Here is a 27,042-nt window from a genome sequence, read left to right as displayed (position 1 = left end):
GCTCTACCTAGACACGTGCTGTCTGATGAGGACACCAAGAAACTGGGGGATCGGGTCACAATAGGGGAAATCAGGGAAGCAATTAAGTCTCTGGCGACGGGCAAAACCCCGGGCGCAGATGGTCTGTCCCCGGAGTTCTACAGATTGGGATGCAACATTCTCACCCCTAGACTGGCGGAGGTATACGATGAAGCGTTTGAGACCAAACTACTGCCAGCCTCTACTAGAGAGGCCATAGTGATCCCTTTGCCCAAGACTAAACAACCTGACCGACGGGTTACGGACCTTCGACCCCTGTACATGCTAAACACAGATTTTAAAATTCTCAGCAAAACTTTAGCGGCGCGGCTATTACCACATATGACTGCTCTTATCCACCGAGACCAGAATGGATTCATCCCGGCACGCAGCACCTCTCATAATCTGCGACGGCTATACTCTCTGATATATGACGATTCGTCTCCCCACTCCCAACAGAAATGGTTGTGTCAGTGGACTTTGAAAAGGCCTTTGATACCATCAGCTGGGACTTCCTAGACGCTACAATGGCACATCTCGGATTGGGTGAGAACTGGAGGGCATGGGTCTGACTATTATACACAAAGTCCACTGCCAGCGTTAAATCGGGCAGAACAATTTCCGATAGCTACGATATACACAGGGGCACCCGTCAGGGCTGCCCGCTATCCCCCCTGCTGTTTGCCATTGCCATAGAACCTCTTGCGGCAAGGCTCAGGGACAGAGCCTCGGAGTGGGGTCTCCACCGCCAGGGTGCCTTTCATGTGGTGTCCCTGTACGCAGATGATCTTGTTATCTATCTTTGTGATGGCTCACGATCTCTGCCTCGAGTGTTCCAACTATTGGAGGACTTCGGAGCTTTCTCGGGCCTCCGCATCAACAAACATAAGACCCATATTTTCCCGGTAGTGTACGGATCGAGCAGACCCTCTTCTTGCCCAGAGGGGGTGGCTTGGTCCCCGCGTACCTTCCTCTACCTGGGAATTCAGGTGTACCATGACTCCCTGGACCTTCGGGAGGGCAACCTGGGACAAGCGATCAGGGCCTTGTGGACGAGTGTTGTCTTCTGGCGCTCACTACGACTACCGTTCATGGCACAAGTGACTCTTATTAAGATGGTGGCCCTACCTAGATTGCTATACTATTTTGTCAATCTACCTATCACCCTTTCCCCCTCATGGTTTCGGCAGCTTGACACGCTGCTTTGTGACCTGCTCTGGGATGGTGGCCGCCAACGAGTGGCATTGAACACCTGAAGATTGCACAAAAACGCGGGGAGCTAGGGGTCCCGGACTTTGAATTTAACTTTTTGGCTGCCCAGCTGCAATGGCCGACAAGATGGCTTAAACGAGTGGGAACGGAGAACTAGGAGACAGACGCAGGCGCACCCAGAGACACCAGGTTGGTAGCGGGACTGCTCCTACCGGCAACACGCGATACTAAAAGAGGTGTATTACTACGGGCGGCCCTTGCTAATTGGCGAAGGGCCCTCCGGAGAACACAAACGACGATACCCTATGCCCCGCTTATTCCTCTGGTGGGACTGCCTGGCAGAGATCCCCTCACTAGCTTTACACAGAGACCGCTACAATCCTGGACGGCGGCTGACCTGACTACACTCGGGGCACTCTACTGTCAGGGATCGCTAACTCCGTTTGCAGACCTGGCGGAGCGAACTGGGTTGCCTCGGGGTCAGTTCTTGACTCACCGGGATATACTGGGCACGGTACGGGCACTGTGGCCTGGTGTGGACGGTGAGCCTCACACGCATGGGGTGTTGCAGACCATGCTCTCTATCGGGGGAGGCTCTCACCTAGTCTCCTGGCTATACAGGTCACTGCTGACGATGGTACAGAACCCAATGGATAACCTACGAGGCAGATGAGAAGGGGACTTGGGCAGACAACTTACTGATGATGACTGTGGAAAAGTCCTTGCATATGCACCTCTGGTCTCCAGAAATACCCGACTTAAATACATTCAGTACAATTGTACACACAGGACCTACCTCACCCCACGACGACTGTCACTCATCTACAAAGGGGCTGCAATAGGCTGTCCACGATGTCACCTACTGAACGCAAGATTTGGACATATGACATGGGAATGCCCACGGTTGCGGCCATTCTGGGGAGAGGTCATCTGTCGTCTTAATAATGCACTGCACCGACATTTAGACACCAACATGGAAACATGTCTTCTAGGACTCTTTGGCCGACCACGCCCCAAGAAAGCCGGTAATGGCTTTATAGACCTGGCACTGACCTTGGCCAAACGCAGAATCTCCATGTCGTGGAAAAGTGCTGAGGGCCCTTGCATACAAGACTGGACGCAAGATGTTACGAGATGTTACGAGATGGGGAAGAGAGAAGAGAGTAGAGGAATGCAGCGCAAACCATTAGCACCATTATGGGCTGAGGTTATGGATGCCTGGGAAGATGGGGCCATGGGAACAGTGTCAGACACTGAGAGCGGCACAGATGACTCCGTGCTAAGCCTATAGGGGGATGAGTAGGAGTGGCCCCTCCGAGATACTCCGGAGGCCTGGGAACTATACTGTAGACATGCAGGTTTCCTCCTAGCCCTACTGCTGACTGACACGCAACCCTGTAAGAAATACATGAGGATGGCCGGGCAGCAGCGGTGGCACTATTCATTCATACATCCCAATTACCCATGTGGAGAGAGGGACCGTAGACAGGCTATTTGTTTGTTGTGTTCTAGATTGTTGTATGGTTTGATTATATTAATGGCTTCGATCCTGAATAACCTATGAACACAGTGGGACGAGACTGTCCTAAGCAGACAGCCCCCACTTGGGAGGTGGGAATACTCTAGTAGATGCAGAAATGCCACATGCTACCACGAGCTCGACCACCACCTGCGACAGACTCCCGCCTTGCCTAATGAGCCACATAAGGAAGTACACTGCTTATTTTAGGACAGTGAATACACCTACACAGGGGTAACAGGGGTACAGCACTTGTATAAAGGCTGATATAGCCAAGGGTACAATTAATAAACAGCGGATTTCTATGTGCCACTCACCTCTACACAATGTGAAATGTGATACCTGTACCACATGCCTCAATATTGCATTTGACTGTGTATTGATTTCATCGAAAAGCCAGCAAAATAAAGTTTATAAAAAAAAACAATACATGTTACATAAGAAGAACAGAATCTTCAAAATATACAAATGACTACAACCCTATTATTCTAAAGAAGTGGAATGGGAATATGGACATACAATTTGTTGCAAATATTTCTATTGCTGTAGCTCGCTATGTCACTTCTTACATAACAAAGGCAGAAAAGACAGAAATGAAAGAGATGTAGAAAGAGATTTCAGCAGAAAAGAGTCTCACCCCAAAATTGTACGGTTTTAGCTTGAAAGTGTTTTTACACAGGAGAAGTGAATCTTATGAATGCACAGATAGGTTGAGCTCAGTAAGTTTGTTCTCCAAGTCTAGGGGAATTGTCTGGGTAAGCCTTGCAAACAGCCATACTAGAGTATTAAAGCCTTTCCCAGAAATAGAGTATCTTGCAAAAGTTGATCCTGAAAGTAGAGACATTCTGAATACTAACATGCTGGATACATACTGACCAAGAATAAGTGTCCATCTTGAAAATATGTGTCTCTATGAAGTTTTACAACATTACACATATAGAACTAATGTCACAAAAACATAGAAGAAGGAAGATTTGCAGTTATTTGATATGATGGTTGTTTGGTAAGACACAACAAAGGAAATCTAATTAATCATAGAAAGCTGAGTTGCCAAAGTCCAGATTCTACTTGGCACTATTGCTACTGTTCAAACCATAGCAAGTCGAAGCAGATCTACTTGGAGACTATGGGCCTCATTACGACCCTGGCAGCCGGCGGTAAGCTGGCGGTAACACCGCCAACAGGCTGGCGGTGTTACTCCAGCTATTATGACTGTGGTGCAACAGCCACGGCCATACTGCCGGCCCCTCCACTATATCGCCAGGCTTTCGTCTAGCGGTCATATTCCCCAGGGCAGCAGTGCAAGCACAGCTGCCCTGGGGATTATGAGTCCCCGACCGCCAGCCTGGCCACGGCGGTAAACACCGCCATGGAAAGGCTGGTGGTAAGGGGGACTTGGGGTGCCCCTGGAGGCCCCTGCACTGCCCATGCACTTGGCATGGGCAGTGCAGGGGCCTCCAGGCATAGCCCTGTCGGGCATTTCACTGCCCAAATTTTGGGCAGTGAAATGCACGATGGGTGCTACTTCACCCACTGCACATCAGCATTGTCACCAGCTCTATTACGAGCCGGCAGCAATGTTGATGTGACTTTTCCACTGGGCCAGCGGACGGTAACACTGGGCCAGCGGAAAAGTCATAATAGGGAGCCAGAAATACTGCCGGCACTGGTGGTATTCTGTCTCCCGCAGCCTCGGCGGTCTTTTTGAAAGACCGCCGAGGTTGTAATGGGGGCCTATGACTCTTATGAAGATTCATTCAATGCTGCAAAATATACTATTCAGTGTCTACTACTTACAGATGTTGAATAAGAAGAAACTATTGCGGCTGAAATAGCAAGGGAAAGCTCACAGAGTAGCCAAAGTTTTGCACCAGCAAGTCAAGATCCCTTTGGAGAACCAGTGATTCAAAATGAGGAAGCCATAGCAATGAACGAAGTGAAGATTGCAATGCAGCAAGCAAGAGAGAAAACTGTTGATTTTGAACAGTTAGTGGAACAACTAAACAATGAACAGAGAGACATTTTCAATGAAGGCAAAACTAACAGAGAAAATTGATTTCTTGATGAGAAAAAAACTATGTCAGTGTTCTACATATAAACCAATATTACTGTATATCAGTGGACAAGCTGGTACTTGGAAAAGTTTCCTAATTAAAGTTCTCACTAGTTATCTGCAAAAGACTACGGATACACATTTGCCATGTGTGGTAACAGCACCAACAGGATTAGTTGTTCATAGTATTAACAAAATTACTCTGCATTGACTTCTAATGCTATCTGTTTAACATAACAATAAACTTGAGTATCAGAAGTTATCTGGTGACACTTACCATGAAGTATCCAGAGTATTGAAAAAGATGACTCTTCTCATCATTGATGAAGTAAGCGTGGTATCAAACATAATGCTTGCTTTTATACACTTAAGGATGCAGCAAGTTTTAAGTACAAACTATGATATACTATTTTGGAGGAAAGCATCTAATAGTCTTTAATGACCTACTCCAACTTACTCCTGTAAAAGGGCAATCCATTTTCGAAACTCTTCTGCATAATGAAACAAGAAATCCCCTAGAAAGTATTGGCAATGTAAACATTCGGTTAAACTTTGAGTACAAAGAGTTAGTAAAATACATGCGTCAAGCATCTGATATGGAATATGGAAACATACTGAAAGACATTAGAGTAGGAGTTCTTACAAAACAGGAGAAACGTGCTTTGGAAAGTCTCCTAATCAAGACTCTCTTCTCATCCACTATAACTGCAGCAGAACTAATGTTCATTTTCATCAAAGAACACACATCTATAGTTTGTTTATTACCAACACTTCAAGAGTGCTCAAACTTTAATGAAAAGTCACTTCAACTGGAAAACATTTTAGAAATTACAGCTATTGATAAAATGGAACATCAAGGAGCTTCAATATTACTGTCAGATAAACTACAAAAAAAATTGGATTCTTTGGAAAAATCAGTATCAAAACAGCAGGACTAGAAAAGCATTTTCGTGTCTGTAAAAACTGTTGAGTTACTTTACCATGCAAATAAATGTTGAGGAAGGCTTAGTAAATGGAGCTGGGGTAAAGTTGTTGATTTCATTATTTTTGAATTTGAAAGATTACAATTAATTCTAAACTGAAGGAAAAGTACCCTTTTATTTCTCCAACCAAACGTTCACATCCTAATTGTGGAAAAATAGTACTGTGTATGTTTTTGTTAACATAGATTACAAACACTATAGACATCATTTGTCCTAGCAGGGATGATGTTTTCAAGACAATCAATAAAATTGAACAGTACCTCATATTATTTTCAAATATTGTATAATATACATATATACAATAACTGATTATTTTTTTTAAAACAGCTTGTTTAGATTAGTGTACTAACTAGAGTGATTGGTTGTAATAAATGAAATGTAGTGAGTATGAAGCATAGTATCACTTCTTTGTAGTGATCTACTGTGCAGTTTTGTTTTTTCACAATCCATTGATTGTTCTTTCCTCACTGTTCAAAGATGATGCTTTATACAAACCATCAGTTAAGATGAAGAAGTATAAAAGCTCAGAACAGTAAAACAATCAAAATGATAAATGTACTACAGTGGAATGTATTCTTACAGTATAAGTCATGATTATTGTAATATGTGTCTATCTTTGAAAATTAAATACTAATACATCTTTATCCTCTTTTTCTTTTTCAGTACCAGATGCAGTTGAACAACATTTTATTAAAAGAGTTCTTCAAACATAGACATACCAATAAAAGATCTGTATGGAGAGTGTTTTTATATATATAGTGCTCTTCCTATGCCTTTCAATTACTTTCCTCTCTCTGTATCCTATTTAAATGTTCAATGTAATATTAGAAAGTTTCAAGCACTCATGCACTCACTCATGTATAAATGTACTCATGTACTCAGTAAATATCAAATCCACTTCTCATGCCCTCACTCACTCATCCTTACATGGAGTCATACACACAGTCAGTCACCAATGCAGCATTTCTTCTTTCATTTACCTATAAAGGCACCTAGCCACTCACTCAATCACCCATGTATCATTCATACATTAATTCAGTCAGCCATACACCACTCATACACTCACTCACTCACTCAGCCATGAATGCACTGATCCACTCACTCACCCATACACACACTCATTCACTCACCCATATGTGCACTCATGCGCTTACTCACTCACCAAAACAGGCAGTCATATACCCAATCACTCATTCAATAGATGGATTTATGCACCCACCTACTCATCCATAGATGCACTATGCATTCAGTTAGTCACCCATACATGCAGTCAAGCACTCATTCAGTCACTCATATACCACTCTTGCACTCACTAAGTACTCTAACAATTACCCATACACACTCTCATGCAGTCTTACACTCACCCATACATCAACCCATGCATTAAATCATTGAAAAATACCAGCCCTGGTACTTACTCACCCATTCATATATTCAGTCATTCACTTACTCACTCACTCTTACGTGCACTAATGCACTCACTTACTCACCCATACACCCAGTAATCTGTCCACTCTCTCAATCTATGGAGCCATTCATAGACCCAGTCACTCATCCATACATCCAATCATACATTCACTTACTTTCACATATATCCATTTATACCCCCACTCACTTACCCATATATGCACTCATGCACTCAGTCATTCACCCACACAATCACTTATGCACTCAGTCAATCACTGATAGGCACAAATATGCATGCACTCAGTCACTGACCCATACATGCACTCATGCACACACTCATTAACCCTTACATGCACTAATGTACTCACTGACTTATCCACACATGCACTCACACAATCAGTAAATCACCGTGCTTCACTCAGGCACTCATCCATACACTAGTTGTACACTCACTCACACAGCACTCATACACTCACACACAAATACGTGCACAGTCTTACTCACTCACTGACCTATGGATACACTCATGGATTCACTCATACACTCATACATGCTCTTGTGCACTCAGTTAGTCACCTGTACATGCACTCATGCACTCACTTACTCACCTATAAATGCATTGAAGCACTCACTCACCCATACAACCAGTCATGTAGTCACTCAATCAGCCACACACCACTCATGCAGTCATTTACTCATCCATAAATGCACTGATACACATGGTGAGTCACCCATGCACCATTTGGAACCTCACTTACCTACCCATCCATCATCCACACATTTGTTCAGTGACGCATACAGCACTCTCTCACTCATACACCTCTGAAGCACTCACTTTCAAACCCATGCTGCACTCATGCTTTCCCTCACTCACCAATATACTCACTCATCCACTCAATCAATCTCCCAATTACACATTCACTTGTTCATCCATACAAGCACTCCTACACTCACACAATGAGCCATGCCCCACTTATACACCCACTCTCTCACCGATACATGCACTCATGCACTCAGTAAATCACCCATGCATGACTTATGCACTCACTCATTCACCCATACACACTCTCTTGCACTCACTCAATCAACCATGCGCCACTGATGCACTCATTCACTGATCCATACATACTCCCATACACCCAGTTAGATACCTATGCACCAACTAGAGACTCACTAACTCACCCATACATCATCCGTACTTTTGTTCACTAACTCATACAGCACTCATGGACTCACTTCGTCATTCGCTGACCTCTCTAGCACTCACTCTCTCACCCATGCAGCACTCATGCCTTCACTTACTCACCCATATATGTACTCATCCACTCAGTCAATCTCCCAAATACCTCTCACAGATTCACTTGCTTACCCATACTGTGGTTCTAAAAATTCTGGACCCATGTAATTTACTTTGCCACAGCAGTACGGTTTTAGTATCAAAAGACCGATAATGACTAGTACACTAAGCATGAGCATTTTTGCTCAATTCCAGCAGCGTTTTCACCTCGAAATCGCCATTTTCGTCCTGCACTCGTGGCTCCCATTTTATACACGACAGCCATTTTAAAAGTTGCCCTCACATAGCCTTATAATACAGTCAGATTTGATTCCAAGGATACGGACACCTTGATTGACTTTTCTCTGACCTGGGCAAGCTGGAACCATTGCCTCAGGCCAAACCTGTTTGGTCAGTCCCTCTCCCAGTGGCCGAATCAGATAGCATCAAGGCACACCAGGCCATAAAACCCTTATTATTGCTCACACACCCTGCCTAACTTGCTCACACCTGCACCTGCTCTTTTCTTCTTCTTACTTTACGAGGGGGAGGTGCCCGTTTTTATTGGGGGTCCACACTTATCTGATGTGAAATTCTAGGCCTTGCCGGGTAATTTATTATGGGCTGGATGACATGAAATATGAGGTTTCATCATGACACTGGTTTTTCCTTTGTAGTGAAAACATGTGAATGACCAACCAAAATGTCAAGAATGTTTGCCTGAAGCTTAAAAAACTGTATATAAGGAAACCTGATTTTGCATTGACACACAGTCTCCTGAGAACATACAAATCGTGCTGTTGTACTTCTATGACACTTGTCTATTGGTTGCAGCCAATAAATTCGATCTTTGACTTCACCTAGAAGACTCTGAGTTTCTGTAGTCTGAATCAGGAAAGTACCCTAAGTCTTTGGGTGTACCCTGGCACCGCTGGGTTACCGGATCAGAACCGGTTCTGAAAAACCCAGTACCTCAATACAAGCATTCATAAACTCACACAAACAGCCACGTACCACTAATGCATTCACTCACCCACCTATACATGCAATCATGCACTTAATCAATCACCTATTCACGACTTAGCACTCACTCACCCATACATGCACTCATATACTCAGTCAATCACACATACACCACTCATGCACTCACTCACTCACTCATACATGCACTAATACACTCAGTCAATCACCCATGCACCACTCATGTACTCAATCGATCACCCATTCAACCCTCATGGACTCACTCACACATATATGCACTCATGCAGTCAGTCAATCACCCATACACCACTCATGCACCCAGTCACTCACTCATGCACTCACTCACTCACCCATACACCACTCATGCACTCACTCACTCACCCATACATGTACTCATACACTTAGTCAATCACCTGTACTCAGTCATGGACTGAGTCGATCACCCATACACACACTCATGCACTCACTCACACATTCATAGATGCACTCATGCACTCAGTCAACCATACATACACCACTCATGCACTTAATCAACCATTCATTCATCACTTATGCATTCACTTAGGCACTCGCCCATACATCCACTAAAACACTTAGTCAAACACCCACACAACACTGATACACTCACTCACTAATACATGCATTCATGCACTCAGTCAATCACTTATATATTCACTCATGCACTCACTCAACCACCCACACACGACTCGTGCACTCAGTTACTCATCCATACATGCACTCATACACTCAGTCAATCACCCATACACCACTCATGCACTCACTCACTCACCATTACATGCCCTCATGCACTCAGTCAATCACCCATACACCATTCATGCACTCAGTCACTCACGCATACATTCACTTAGTCAAACACCCAAACCCATACATGTACTCATGCACTCAGTCAATCACTCATACATGCACTCACTCAGTCAAAGACCCATTCACCACTCATGGACTTACTCGCCCATACATGCACTCATGCAGTTAGTCAGTCACTCATACATGCACTCGCTCAGTCAATCACCCATACACCACTCATTCACTCACTCATCCATACATGCACTCAGTCACTCATACACCACTCAAGCACTCACTGGCACACACTCATGCACTTAGTCAATCACCCTTACACACACTCATGCACTCACTCATTCACCCATCAATGCATTCATGCACCCAGTCAATTGCACACACAACACTTGTGTACTCAATCAACCACTCAATCACTACTCATGCACTCACTCAGTCACTCACCCATACATCCACTAATGTACTCAGTCAATCACCCATACACCACTGATACGCTTACTCAAAGATACACGCATTCTTGCACTCGATCACCTATATATCCACTGATGCACACACTCAACCACCTATAAACCACTCATGCACCCACTCACTCACCCATACATGCACTCATACACTCAGTCATTCATCTATATACCACTCATGTACTCAATCAATCACCCAGTCATCACTTATGGATTCACTCACCCATACATGCACTCATGTAATCAGTCATTTACTCATACATGCACTCATACACTCAGTCAATCACCCATACATCACTCATGCACTCACTGACATGCCCATACATGCACTCATGCACTCACTCAGTCACCCATACACCATTCACGCATACACTCACTCACCCATACTTGCACTCATGCACTTAGGGCCAGATGTATGAAAAGTTTTTGCACTCGCAAACGGTGCGAATCGCAAAAATCGGCCGTTTGCGAGTGCAAAAACGTGGTCTGCGATGCATGAAAGGCAATCGCAGACCAAAAATAAGAAATCGCAAAAATAGCGATTTTTTGCGGTGCGACAGGGTTTTGCGAGATCATATTTTGCGATTCAGTATTTCCAGTAGGAAATTGCGAGGTGCAAAATGCGAATCGCAAAATCCAAATCGCTAATAGATGCATCAAAAATTAGCAAATAGCGATTTTTCGCAGAATGGCATTTTGCACACTTTTTGACCTGACAGAGGAGGAAATATATGAGAGGTATAGGTTGAACTCAGCCATGATACTTGACCTAATAGCTGAGCTACAACTCCTACTGCAGCGCAGAACACTAAGGACACATAGGGGGTCATTCCGACCCCGGCGGGTGGTCATTCTGACTTTCCCGCTGGGCCGGCTGGCGACCGCCAGAAGGCCGCCCGCCGGCCCAGCGTGAAAGCCCCTTCAACAATGAAGCCGGCTCCGAATGGAGCTGGCGGAGTTGAAGGGGTGCGACGGGTGCAGTGGCACCCGTCGCGATTTTCAGTGTCTGCTAGGCAGACACTGAAATTCATTATGGGGCCCTGTTAGGGGGCCCCTGCACTGCCCATGCCTGTGGCATGGGCAGTGCAGGGGCCCCCAGGGGCCCCACGGCACCCGTTCCTGCCATCCTGTTCCTGGCGGTTTTTACCGCCAGGACCAGGATGGCGGGAAGGGGGTCGGAATACCCATGGCGGTGCTGCGAGCAGCGCCGCCATGGAGGATTCTTTGGGGCAGGGGTAAACCGGCGGGAAACCGCTGGTTGCCCTTTTCTGACCGTGGCTTTACCGCCGCGGTCAGAATTGCCCATGAAGCACCGCCAGCCTGTTGGCGGTGCTTCCGCAGCACTCTGTCCTGGCGGTTTTCAACCGCCAGGGTCAGAATGACCGCCATAGTATCCCCACCCATGTGCAGGTATTATGCTCCTTACACCTACTCGCCTCAGGGAGCTATCAAGGGGTCATAGCAGCGGCTGGGGGGGTGTCACAGAGCACCCTCTCCAGATTCTTCAATTCATTTATCAACGCCATGCTAAGCAAACTCCAACAGTACATCAGATTCCCCCACACCCCACAGGAAATACAGCAGACAAAAATTGAGTTTTATCAGATAGCACAGTTCCCCCACGTCTTAGGTGCCATAGTTGGCACACATGTGGCAATATGTCCACCCTCTGTCACAGAGTATGTGTACCGAAACCGTAAACACCAACATTCCATGAATATGCAGGTGATATGCAATGCCTCCTATATCATAACTGATCTCGTGGCCAGGTACCCAGGGAGCACACATGATTCATATATATTTAGGCACAGCGGGATTCACACAAGACTGGTAGCTGGGGAGTTTGGTGAAGGATATCTACTAGGTAATGTCACTCTTTACAGTGGAGCATAGATAACAAACCCTTGTCAGATGGCTGAGGTTCTCATCAAACCTTCTGTCCCTTTCAGGAGACAGTGCCTATGCAGTGCGCACCTACATGATGACGCCCTACCTCAATCCCACCACACCGGCAGAACGTAGATACAATGCAGCACACAGGGCAACCCGCAACGTGGTGGAGCGCACATTTGGCCTTCTGAAGAGTCGCTTCCGTTGCCTCCACAAGAGTGGAGGGGCACTACAGAACAGTCCAGAAACCACATGTAGAATAGTGGCTACTTGTGCAATCTTGCACAATATAGCTACAACCAGGGGCATACCTATAGAAATCAGTGACACTGAATCAGATGAGGATGACGATCCCATACCACCTCTACAGCCAGCAGACAGGACCAGTGCAGCAGAGGGAAGGCAAAGGCGTGCTGACATCACACACAACCATTTCAGACGTGAGTATGTAGAACAAAACTCCACTGACAACTGTACCTGTAGTGATAGAAATTTATTACCTTACGTCAGGTAATTAATTGTGATGAAAGAAGTAAAAAGGTGAATACGAAAAACGAAAAAAAACAAAAGAACAGAGTCCCACACTATTACTTCATATTGTGGACACCAGTGTCAATGAGGCAAGAGTCACTTCCTCCTCCCTCGCACACCACTGGGGTGCCCAGTTGACTCACTGGCACCCTGAATGTCACCCTCAGTGGCAGTGCTGCGCCTGGCACTGCGCCGTCTGGTGTCTGAAGCAGGTACTTGCACACTACTGAGGCTCGAACTGTCCTCCGTGTCCCCCAAGGCAACCTAACTGGGAGTGGCCGACCTCTGTCCCATGACTAGTTCAATCACATTGGTGATTTGGACAAGGCCCTGGACCACATCCCTGATGGTGTGTGCAGCCTCAACCTGGGCCGCCACAGCACGACGGGCGATGAGGGCGGTGGAGTTGGCCATCCTATTTGAGGACCTGCAGTAGTTCGCAAACATGGTTCGGAAACGGGGATCATGTCTGCGTCGACTCACTCTTTCGTGGCGCAGCTCCTCACACAGGTCATGCACTGCACTGGTCAGCTCCCTAGTGTCCTGAGAGGCCTGCACCTGTCCCTCACGCAGCTGGGTGATATTGTCGTTCAGGGTGTCAATTCGCTGATGCAGGCCAACCATATGTCTGTTGTGGACTCTAAGGTTCCTGTCCAGACTCAGAATTCTCCTGTTTTGCAGGTGCCGTTGCTGCAACATAGCAGCCTCAAGTCCACCAAACAAGGATGTAACCTCAGCTGCCTCCTGCAGTTGCTGCTGGGACACTGTGGCACTTCTGCCATGTGCTGAATGACCCCTGTCCTCTGGTATCTGGCTGCGTCTATCGGGTGCAGATGGTGTGCTTGGCCCCTCCTGCTGCACATCGGAGTCACCACTGAGGTCTGGAAGTGGCAATGGCCTGGGCCTGCGGCGCACAGTGGAGACATTGACGGACCCACTGGTGTTGGTGTCAGAGGGCAGCTGTGTGTCCGTCTCCCCTACACACGGAGTTTCTGTGGGTGCTGTGCCAAGCCCATCTGCAACAACAATATGCAGCATGTCAGTTCTGTATGTTACATTATCTGTCCAGAAATGGCAATAAAGCTATAGGTACTGCTCTACATGGTGTAGTGTGTGTTGTGTTACCTTGGGTGTCACTATGCTTGCTTACATTGTCATGCCACTGTCTGTACTAGTTTGTGGACCACGACTTCCATAATGCATTGTTGTGCTGCTATTAAGATGTGGAGTGGACTACCTCACACACTACTTCACTTTACATGCTAATTCCTAAGGGGCTTTTATGCATGCACATATTGGGTTCACACAACAACATTGCACTTACCTTGGCTAGTAGTTGGTTGAGCGGAGTTGTGACCCCTGTCACTGCTTCCGGTAGGAGTGTTGATTCCACCAGGTCCTCCAGTGGTGTGGCAGGTGGCTCGGTTGGTGGTCCTCCTCCTGTGCTCCTGGCTTCTGCAAGTCTCCTTGCCACCCTCTCCTTTGCCCGGGACCGCAGGTCATACCAGCATTTCTTGATCTCCTCAATGGAGCGCTGTGCCACTCCAATTGCGCAGATTTTACTTTGGATCTCAAGCCATAGTCGTCTCTTCTCACTCTCTGGCACCTGGAGGGATGATTTGCCAAACAGGCGGTCATGGCTCCTCACCACCTCTTCTGTTAATACCTCCAGCTCCTGCTAACTGAACTTCAGTTTGCGCTTCCTCTCCTGCTTCTCCTGTGCTGGACCTTGGGGCTCCACTGTGGCTCAGGTGATGCTGCTCCTTCAGAGTGCTGCTCAATGTGGCTGGGCTGCTCTCACTCAGGATGCTGGTTTGGGTGTGGCACCTGTAACTGCCTGGGATGACTCATTTCCTGCTGGTGATGTCATCAGGCTCCTCCAGGTGTGCAATCTCGAACTTTCTCCGATTTTGCGATTTTTTACCGAATCGCAAAAAAATCGCAATTTGCGAGAATGCAAATTGCGATTCGGTAAATGGGCCTCGCAAACCACAAAGAGCGATTTTTAAGAAATCGCTAATTCCGAATCGCAATTTTGTTACATGGCCCCCAACGAAAGCAGATACGGGGCGTACGGCCGGAAAGCCTCAGTGACCACGCGACCTGCAGGGGCTGCGGACGACCGATAGGGCAGAGCCGGCCGGGCCCCAGCCCCACGGAAGACCAACAACCACATGAAGGCTGGGGTAAGCACTGCCCCACTCACGGCACGGAGTGGAGCCGCGGAGGCTGGGGGGGCGAAAGACCTGTGGCGAGGCCGCAGTGGCGTGGCCTGGGCGGACGCCGTAGCCGACACCCTTGACTGCCCAAGCGGCGGTTTGCGGCCTGCTTGTGCGGCGCATCGGTGCGGCTAGGCTGGTGGAGGGGCCGCTGCCGACACCCGCGATCTCCTTCCCTCCGCGAAACAAGGCTGAGGACTATGGGGTATGACCCCTCTTTGGACATTGAAATTGGAACCATAAACATCCACCGAAGCCCGGGGCCTAGCTGTGAGCTGAAGGATGCTGAGGGCGCCTCCTGAAGCGCCACAGCTGGAGGAGGGGGGACTCTGCCGAGGGAGCACATTTGGTGACTGGGGAGCACAGAGGACCGACCATACGGCGGCGCTTGGGCACGGTTCAATGTGGGAGGCCCCTATCGAAGCGTGAGTCCCGGGCACACTCCCCCACGGCCAGGGGCACTGACGAGGGAGGCCCTGACTACGAGTGGCGGCACCTGGGGAACCTCAAACACCTGGAAGAGGTAGCTGGAATATTGAATCAGCCGGGCGCAGCGTGGCGCACCGCCGCAGGCCTGCCGCTCCTCTTCACAGAACTCCTGGGAAGATACCGGTGGCATACCGCCCTACACAGAGTGACGGCGGGGATGCACCCACCTGGTAGGTGTACCGGCAATCGAGGGGCACAGTTTTTCACAAGTGGGCACCTCCTACTCTCCCCGTCCCTAGAGTGCAGAACGAGTGGCGCTAACTCAGGAGCTTTGAAGCAGCGAACTGGCACACCGGCAAACTGAAATTGATTTAAGGGCCCCAGGACAGCTAAGAGAGTGGTGATTACGTGTCTCTTGAGAGCGGGCCTTCCCCCGGGGGCATCCCTGATCGGCGGAGACATATAAGGGTGGGGATCTGCTGATACCCAGAGCGGTGGAACTCCGGCGACCTCCTCCTTCCTCAGACCCAGATGAGAGTCGGCCTACGCCCACTTTATGCTCCAGCTGCAATGGGGAAGATCAAACATCGAGCCCAAGAACCGGCGGAGAAAGGGCTTGAACGACTGCTACCTAGCGGAACACCGGAGGACGAGGCGACGCCCAATACGTTACAGGACACTCTAAATAAGATCCTGGGAGCGATTGAAGATACTAAGTTGACCCTTAGTCAGGAGATAGGGAAGGTCTCCTCTGAGCTCAGTCATTTGCGGGCGGACCATCGCAAGCTGGTGGACAGGGTGGCTGCCACAGAGACTTCCTTGGAGGAGCTGCAGCCCGCACACGAAACCCTCCAGGCCCAGGTCATGGGGGTTTCTGCTTGAGTGCAAGTCCTACAGAGATGAGCGGAGGACGCGGAGGGCCGTAGCCGACGAAACAACATACGGATAATCGGAATGCCGGAAGGAGTGGAGGGCTCAGACGCAGTTACCTATCTGGAGGCCTGGTTACGCACTCTTATGGATGACAGGCCCCTCACACACTTCTTTGCGCTGGAGAGAGCCCTCTGTATCCCAGCCCGGAGACCTGAACCAGGTCGACCGCACAGACCCATAGTGGCGAAACTCCTACACTATCGAGATCGGGACCTGCTGCTCCAGCTGACTCGCGAGAAGGGCCCCTTCCAGGTTGATGGGGGAAAAGCCACCTTCTTCCCGGACTTTACACTGGCGGTCCAGTCTCGAAGGGTCACTTTCCTGGAGGTGAAACGCGCTCTACGCGAGGAAGGTATCCGATATTCGCTACTGTTTCCCTCTACGCTGAAAGTCATGTTGGATGGAGTCGTACATTTCTTCCACGGACCGGATGATGTCTGGTCCTGGCTTGAATCTTATCACAAAGAATGAGCTGTTGCTAAGCCAGTAGCTCCTGAACAGCCACGACGGCGGGTTAAACGGAGGCATACCCGAAACTCGCTGCAGGACCGCCCAGTGACTAAACCAACAACCCAACAGGCGCACCAGGGCAAAAGGGCGGCGTTGCAGGCCGCGGCCTCCCTGACTGAGATGAGAAGCTCTGAAGAGGGTTAGGGAACGGAGCCAGGGTTGCAAAACGAAGGAGAATCCACAGACACGGAATCCCGAATCAGTGGGGTGGAGGCTCCCCCACACGTGACACCCCAGTCTTCAGAGGACATCATTTGATCTTGGGGGGCCCATACCCCCTGGCCTCCCTGTTTCTTACCAAGGGGGAGAGAGGCCAGCGAGGACACAGACGGATCAGGCCAGTGCTTTCTGTCTGCCCCACATCGTCTGCCGGAAGTCCGCTTAGATGACCACAGATATCAATTGTCTGGGTTTGGGCGGGAAGCGGTTGTTGGCCTGCTCTTGGGGTTGGGCGTTGGGAAATGTTTAAACTGTTGAATATGTTTATGTTTGCCTGTGATTCCTCCGACAAACGTGTCGTGCTACAGCGGCTGTCACTGACCAGACTTGGAAAGGGAAGACACATAACCCCTAGGGGGCTCACGTGTGGGCAAGACCATGATGCAGACGATAGTTAAAATAGTGTCCTGGAGTATTAGGGGTATGGGTTCCTTGACTAAAAGGCACAGAATTCTTGAATACATGAAGCGTAGGGGAGTGCAGATTGCCATGTTACAAGAGTCACATCTCACACAGGCGAAGTCAGACCGCTTACGTAGACGCTGGCGGGGGCAACTATTTGCCACCACATACTCAGCATACGCGAGAGGGGCAGCGGTGTGGGTGAGAGCAGGAACCCCATTCGAACCCACACACATAGACGCGGACAAAGAGGGACGATCCGTTCTGGTGGAGGGGCGGCTCTATGGTAGGCCCCCGGTTCTGGTGAGTGTTTATGCCCCCAACCAGGACCAACTACAATTCCTACATGCACTGTCTGCCCGACTGACGTGCTTTACGGATGTCCCATTACTGCTTGGGGGAGACTTCAATGGAGTGGTAGACCCAGATTTGGACCGCTCCACGGCCCCACTATCTGGTTCGAGCGCCCTTAGAATTGGTAGGGGCTTGAGGGACTGGATTGCGCATTGGAACCTAGTAGATGTTTGGCGCCTCCAACACCCCCTGGAAAGAGATTACTCTTACTACTCCCACCTTTACCAGGTACATACCAGGATAGATAGACTGCTCTGCTCGACTCCCCTTAGTGGACTGGTACAATATTCTGAATATCTAGGTCAGACTGTTTCAGACCACAGCCCAGCTCTGATCCACCTGTCCGCCATAGAAGCCAGACAGCCTATTCCGACTTGGCGCCTGAATGTGACAGCACTGGAGGACGACCTCTTCCGCATGGAGTTACTCACTCAAATGACAAATTACTGGACGAAGAATTCAGGGTCGACGATGAGTAGGGGGATTGAATGGGAAGCCCTTAGAGTAGTGGTGAGAGGCCACTGCCTGGGACAATCTGTGGGTATTCGTCGTACACTCGAACGAGACATCACGCAATTGGAGGACGACTTACATCACGCTGACAACAACCTAGGTGAGTCACCTGACGCACACGACAGCCTACTCAAGCTGCGGGGGACATATGCAACGGCACTGGAACATCTTAGATGCCATGACTTTCGGACATACCTGACTAAAACTCACGACGAAGACGGTAAAGCGGGGAGGCTATTGGCCTGGCTTATCCGCCCAGACAGCAGAGGTGATCAGATCACCCGCCTGGTCAACAAGATGGATGAGGCAATATATGTCCCCTCCCAGATTAACTCAGAGTTCAGAGACTATTATCAATCTCTCTACACTCATTATTCCAGTAGACTCCGGCCGCCTGCGGGAAGATTTTTTGACGGCTCTACCTAGACACGTGCTGTCTGATGAGGACACCGAGAAACTGGGGGATCGGGTCACAATAGGGGAAATAAGGGAAGCAATTAAGTCTCTGGCGACGGGCAAAACCCCGGGCGCAGATGGTCTGTCCCCGGAGTTCTACAGATTGGGATGCAACATTCTCACCCCTAGACTGGCGGAGGTATACGATGAAGCGTTTGAGACCAAACTACTGCCAGCCTCTACTAGAGAGGCCATAGTGATCCCTTTGCCCAAGACTAAACAACCTGACCGACGGGTTACGGACCTTCGACCCCTGTACATGCTAAACACAGATTTTAAAATTCTCAGCAAAACTTTAGCGGCGCGGCTATTACCACATATGACTGCTCTTATCCACCGAGACCAGAATGGATTCATCCCGGCACGCAGCACCTCTCATAATCTGCGACGGCTATACTCTCTGATATATGACGATTCGTCTCCCCCACTCCCAACAGAAATGGTTGTGTCAGTGGACTTTGAAAAGGCCTTTGATACCATCAGCTGGGACTTCTTAGACGCTACAATGGCACATCTCGGATTGGGTGAGAACTGGAGGGCATGGGTCTGACTATTATACACAAAGTCCACTGCCAGCGTTAAATCGGGCAGAACAATTTCCGATAGCTACGATATACACAGGGGCACCCGTCAGGGCTGCCCGCTATCCCCCCTGCTGTTTGCCATTGCCATAGAACCTCTTGCGGCAAGGCTCAGGGACAGAGCCTCGGAGTGGGGTCTCCACCGCCAGGGTGCCTTTCATGTGGTGTCCCTGTACGCAGATGATCTTGTTATCTATCTTTGTGATGGCTCACGATCTCTGCCTCGAGTGTTCCAACTATTGGAGGACTTCGGAGCTTTCTCGGGCCTCCGCATCAACAAACATAAGACCCATATTTTCCCGGTAGTGTACGGATCGAGCAGACCCTCTTCTTGCCCAGAGGGGGTGGCTTGGTCCCCGCGTACCTTCCGCTACCTGGGAATTCAGGTGTACCATGACTCCCTGGACCTTCGGGAGGGCAACCTGGGACAAGCGATCAGGGCCTTGTGGACGAGTGTTGTCTTCTGGCGCTCACTACGACTACCGTTCATGGCACAAGTGACTCTTATTAAGATGGTGGCCCTACCTAGATTGCTATACTATTTTGTCAATCTACCTATCACCCTTTCCCCTCATGGTTTCGGCAGCTTGACACGCTGCTTCGTGACCTGCTCTGGGATGGTGGCCGCCAACGAGTGGCATTGAACACCTGAAGATTGCACAAAAACGCGGGGAGCTAGGGGTCCCGGACTTTGAATTTTACTTTTTGGCTGCCCAGCTGCAATGGCCGACAAGATGGCTTAAACGAGTGGGAACGGAGAACTAGGAGACAGACGCAGGCGCACCCAGAGACACCAGGTTGGTAGCGGGACTGCTCCTACCGGCAACACGCGATACTAAAAGAGGTGTATTACTACGGGCGGCCCTTGCTAATTGGCGAAGGGCCCTCCGGAGAACACAAACGACGATACCCTATGCCCCGCTTATTCCTCTGGTGGGAATGCCTGGCAGAGATCCCCTCACTAGCTTTACACAGAGACCGCTACAATCCTGGACGGCGGCTGACCTGACTACACTCGGGGCACTCTACTGTCAGGGATCGCTAACTCCGTTTGCAGACCTGGCGGAGCGAACTGGGTTGCCTCGGGGTCAGTTCTTGACTCACCGGGAAATACTGGGCACGGTACGGGCACTGTGGCTTGGTGTGGACGGTGAGCCTCACACGCATGGGGTGTTGCAGACCATGCTCTCTATCGGGGGAGGCTCTCACCTAGTCTCCTGGCTATACAGGTCACTGCTGACGATGGTACAGAACCCAATGGATAACCTACGAGGCAGATGAGAAGGGGACTTGGGCAGACAACTTACTGATGATGACTGTGGAAAAGTCCTTGCATATGCACCTCTGGTCTCCAGAAATACCCGACTTAAATACATACAGTACAATTGTACACACAGGACCTACCTCACCCCACGACGACTGTCACTCATCTACAAAGGGGCTGCAATAGGCTGTCCACGATGTCACTTACTGAACGCAAGATTTGGACATATGACATGGGAATGCCCACGGTTGCGGCCATTCTGGGGAGAGGTCATCTGTCGACTTAATAATGCACTGCACCGACATTTAGACACCAACATGGAAACATGTCTTCTAGGACTCTTTGGCCGACCACGCCCCAAGAAAGCCGGTAATGGCTTTATAGACCTGGCACTGACCTTGGCCAAACGCAGAATCTCCATGTCGTGGAAAAGTGCTGAGGGCCCTTGCATACAAGACTGGACGCAAGATGTTACGAGATGTTACGAGATGGGGAAGAGAGAAGAGAGTAGAGGAATGCAGCGCAAACCATTAGCACCATTATGGGCTGAGGTTATGGATGCCTGGGAAGATGGGGCCATGGGAACAGTGTCAGACACTGAGAGCGGCACAGATGACTCCGTGCTAAGCCTATAGGGGGATGAGTAGGAGTGGCCCCTCCGAGATACTCCGGAGGCCTGGGAACTATACTGTAGACATGCAGGTTTCCTCCTAGCCCTACTGCTGACTGACACGCAACCCTGTAAGAAATACATGAGGATGGCCGGGCAGCAGCGGTGGCACTATTCATTCATACATCCCAATTACCCATGTGGAGAGAGGGACCGTAGACAGGCTATTTGTTTGTTGTGTTCTAGATTGTTGTATGGTTTGATTATATTAATGGCTTCGATCCTGAATAACCTATGAACACAGTGGGACGAGACTGTCCTAAGCAGACAGCCCCCACTTGGGAGGTGGGAATACTCTAGTAGATGCAGAAATGCCACATGCTACCACGAGCTCGACCACCACCTGCGACAGACTCCCGCCTTGCCTAATGAGCCACATAAGGAAGTACACTGCTTATTTTAGGACAGTGAATACACCTACACAGGGGTAACAGGGGTACAGCACTTGTATAAAGGCTGATATAGCCAAGGGTACAATTAATAAACAGCGGATTTCTATGTGCCACTCACCTCTACACAATGTGAAATGTGATACCTGTACCACATGCCTCAATATTGCATTTGACTGTGTATTGATTTCATCGAAAAGCCAGCAAAATAAAGTTTATAAAAAAAACCAATACATGTTACATAAGAAGAACAGAATCTTCAAAACATACAAATGACTACAACCCTATTATTCTAAAGAAGTGGAATGGGAATATGGACATACAATTTGTTGCAAATATTTCTATTGCTGTAGCTCGCTATGTCACTTCTTACATAACAAAGGCGGAAAAGACAGAAATGAAAGAGATGTAGAAAGAGATTTCAGCAGAAAAGAGTCTCACCCCAAAATTGTACGGTTTTAGCTTGAAAGTGTTTTTACACAGGAGAAGTGAAATCTTATGAATGCACAGATAGGTTGAGCTCAGTAAGTATGTTCTCCAAGTCTAGAGGAATTGTCTGGGTAAGCCTTGCAAACAGTCATACTAGAGTATTAAAGCCTTTCCCAGAAATAGAGTATCTTGCAAAAGTTGATCCTGAAAGTAGAGACATTCTGAATACTAACATGCTGGATACATACTGACCAAGAATAAGTGTCCATCTTGAAAATATGTGTCTCTATGAAGTTTTACAACATTAAACATATAGAACTAATGTCACAAAAACATAGAAGAAGGAAGATTTGCAGTTATTTGATATGATGGTTGTTTGGTAAGACACAACAAAGGAAATCTAATTAATCATAGAAAGCTGAGTTGCCAAAGTCCAGATTCTACTTGGCACTATTGCTACTGTTCAAACCATAGCAAGTCGAAGCAGATCTACTTGGAGACTATGGGCCTCATTATGACCCTGGCAGCCGGCGGTAAGCTGGCGGTAACACCGCCAACAGGCTGGCGGTGTTACTCCAGCTATTATGACTGTGGTGCAACAGCCACGGCCATACCGCCGGCCCCTCCACTATATCGCCAGGCTTTCGCCTAGCGGTCATATTCCCCAGGGCAGCAGTGCAAGCACAGCTGCCCTGGGGATTATGAGTCCCCGACCGCCAGCCTGGCCACGGCGGTAAACACCGCCATGGAAAGGCTGGTGGTAAGGGGGACTTGGGGTGCCCCTGGGGGCCCCTGCACTGCCCATGCACTTGGCATGGGCAGTGCAGGGGCCTCCAGGCATAGCCCTGTCGGGCATTTCACTGCCCAAATTTTGGGCAGTGAAATGCACGATGGGTGCTACTTCACCCACTGCACATCAGCATAGTCACCAGCTCTATTACGAGCCGGCAGCAATGTTGATGTGACTTTTCCACTGGGCCAGCGGACGGTAACACTGGGCCAGCGGAAAAGTCATAATAGGGAGCCAGAAATACTGCCGGCACTGGTGGTATTCTGTCTCCCGCAGCCTCGGCGGTCTTTTTGAAAGACCGCCGAGGTTGTAATGGGGGCCTATGACTCTTATGAAGATTCATTCAATGCTGCAAAATATACTATTCAGTGTCTACTACTTACAGATGTTGAATAAGAAGAAACTATTGCGGCTGAAATAGCAAGGGAAAGCTCACAGAGTAGCCAAAGTTTTGCACCAGCAAGTCAAGATCCCTTTGGAGAACCAGTGATTCAAAATGAGGAAGCCATAGCAATGAACGAAGTGAAGATTGCAATGCAGCAAGCAAGAGAGAAAACTGTTGATTTTGAACAGTTAGTGGAACAACTAAACAATGAACAGAGAGACATTTTCAATGAAGGCAAAACTAACAGAGAAAATTGATTTCTTCATGAGAAAAAAACTATGTCAGTGTTCTACATATAAACCAATATTACTGTATATCAGTGGACAAGCTGGTACTTGGAAAAGTTTCCTAATTAAAGTTCTCACTAGTTATCTGCAAAAGACTACTGATACACATTTGCCATGTGTGGTAACAGCACCAACAGGATTAGTTGTTCATAGTATTAACAAAATTACTCTGCATTGACTTCTAATGCTATCTGTTTAACATAACAATAAACTTGAGTATCAGAAGTTATCTGGTGACACTTACCATGAAGTATCCAGAGTATTGAAAAAGATGACTCTTCTCATCATTGATGAAGTAAGCGTGGTATCAAACATAATGCTTGCTTTTATACACTTAAGGATGCAGCAAGTTTTAAGTACAAACTATGATATACTTTAATGACCTACTCCAACTTACTCCTGTAAAAGGGCAATCCATTTTCGAAACTCTTCTGCATAATGAAACAAGAAATCCCCTAGAAAGTATTGGCAATGTAAACATTCGGTTAAACTTTGAGTACAAAGAGTTAGTAAAAGACATGCGTCAAGCATCTGATATGGAATATGGAAACATACTGAAAGACATTAGAGTAGGAGTTCTTACAAAACAGGAGAAACGTGCTTTGGAAAGTCTCCTAATCAAGACTCTCTTCTCATCCACTATAACTGCAGCAGAACTAATGTTCATTTTCATCAAAGAACACACATCTATAGTTTGTTTATTACCAACACTTCAAGAGTGCTCAAACTTTAATGAAAAGTCACTTCAACTGGAAAACATTTTAGAAATTACAGCTATTGATAAAATGGAACATCAAGGAGCTTCAATATTACTGTCAGATAAACTACAAAAATTGGATTCTTTAGAAAAATCAGTATCAAAACAGCAGGACTAGAAAAGCATTTTCGTGTCTGTAAAAACTGTTGAGTTACTTTACCATGCAAATAAATGTTGAGGAAGGCTTAGTAAATGGAGCTGGGGTAAAGTTGTTGATTTCATTAATTTTGAATTTGAAAGATTACAATTAATTCTAAACTGAAGGAAAAGTACCCTTTTATTTCTCCAACCAAACGTTCACATCCTAATTGTGGAAAAATAGTACTGTGTATGTTTTTGTTAACATAGATTACAAACACTATAGACATCATTTGTCCTAGCAGGGATGATGTTTTCAAGACAATCAATAAAATTGAACAGTACCTCATATTATTTTCAAATATTGTATAATATACATATATACAATAACTGTTTTTTTTTTTTTTAAACAGCTTGTTTAGATTAGTGTACTAACTAGAGTGATTGGTTGTAATAAATGAAATGTAGTGAGTATGAAGCATAGTATCACTTCTTTGTAGTGATCTACTGTGCAGTTTTGTTTTTTCACAATCCATTGATTGTTCTTTCCTCACTGTTCAGAGATGATGCTTTATACAAACCATCAGTTAAGATGAAGAAGTATAAAAGCTCAGAACAGTAAAACAATCAAAATGATATATGTACTACAGTGGAATGTATTCTTACAGTATAAGTCATGATTATTGTAATATGTGTCTATCTTTGAAAATTAAATACTAATACATCTTTATCCTCTTTTTCTTTTTCAATACCAGATGCCGTTGAACAACATTTTATTAAAAGAGTTCTTCAAACATAGACATACCAATAAAAGATCTGTATGGAGAGTGTTTTTATATATATAGTGCTCTTCCTATGCCTTTCAATTACTTTCCTCTCTCTGTATCCTATTTAAATGTTCAATGTAATATTAGAAAGTTTCAAGCACTCATGCACTCACTCATGTATAAATGTACTCATGTACTCAGTAAATATCAAATCCACTTCTCATGCCCTCACTCACTCATCCTTACATGGAGTCATACACACAGTCAGTCACCAATGCAGCATTTCTTCTTTCATTTACCTATAAAGGCACCTAGCCACTCACTCAATCACCCATGTATCATTCATACATTAATTCAGTCAGCCATACACCACTCATACACTCACTCACTCACTCAGCCATGAATGCACTGATCCACTCACTCACCCATACACACACTCATTCACTCACCCATATGTGCACTCATGCGCTTACTCACTCACCAAAACAGGCAGTCATATACCCAATCACTCATTCAATAGATGGATTTATGCACCCACCTACTCATCCATAGATGCACTATGCATTCAGTTAGTCACCCATACATGCAGTCAAGCACTCATTCAGTCACTCATATACCACTCTTGCACTCACTAAGTACTCTAACAATTACCCATACACACTCTCATGCAGTCTTACACTCACCCATACATCAACCCATGCATTAAATCATTGAAAAATACCAGCCCTGGTACTTACTCACCCATTCATATATTCAGTCATTCACTTACTCACTCACTCTTACGTGCACTAATGCACTCACTTACTCACCCATACACCCAGTAATCTGTCCACTCTCTCAATCTATGGAGCCATTCATAGACCCAGTCACTCATCCATACATCCAATCATACATTCACTTACTTTCACATATATCCATTTATACCCCCACTCACTTACCCATATATGCACTCATGCACTCAGTCATTCACCCACACAATCACTTATGCACTCAGTCAATCACTGATAGGCACAAATATGCATGCACTCTGTCACTGACCCATACATGCACTCATGCACACACTCATTAACCCTTACATGCACTAATGTACTCACTGACTTATCCACACATGCACTCACACAATCAGTAAATCACCGTGCTTCACTCAGGCACTCATCCATACACTAGTTGTACACTCACTCACACAGCACTCATACACTCACACACAAATACGCGCACAGTCTTACTCACTCACTGACCTATGGATACACTCATGGATTCACTCATACACTCATACATGCTCTTGTGCACTCAGTTAGTCACCTGTACATGCACTCATGCACTCACTTACTCACCTATAAATGCATTGAAGCACTCACTCACCCATACAACCAGTCATGTAGTCACTCAATCAGCCACACACCACTCATGCAGTCATTTACTCATCCATAAATGCACTGATACACATGGTGAGTCACCCATGC

This window comes from Pleurodeles waltl, chromosome 8 (genome assembly GCF_031143425.1).
Source record: "Pleurodeles waltl isolate 20211129_DDA chromosome 8, aPleWal1.hap1.20221129, whole genome shotgun sequence".
NCBI classification, from domain to species: domain Eukaryota; kingdom Metazoa; phylum Chordata; class Amphibia; order Caudata; family Salamandridae; genus Pleurodeles; species Pleurodeles waltl.
Note: the sequence above shows the minus strand (reverse complement) of the source record.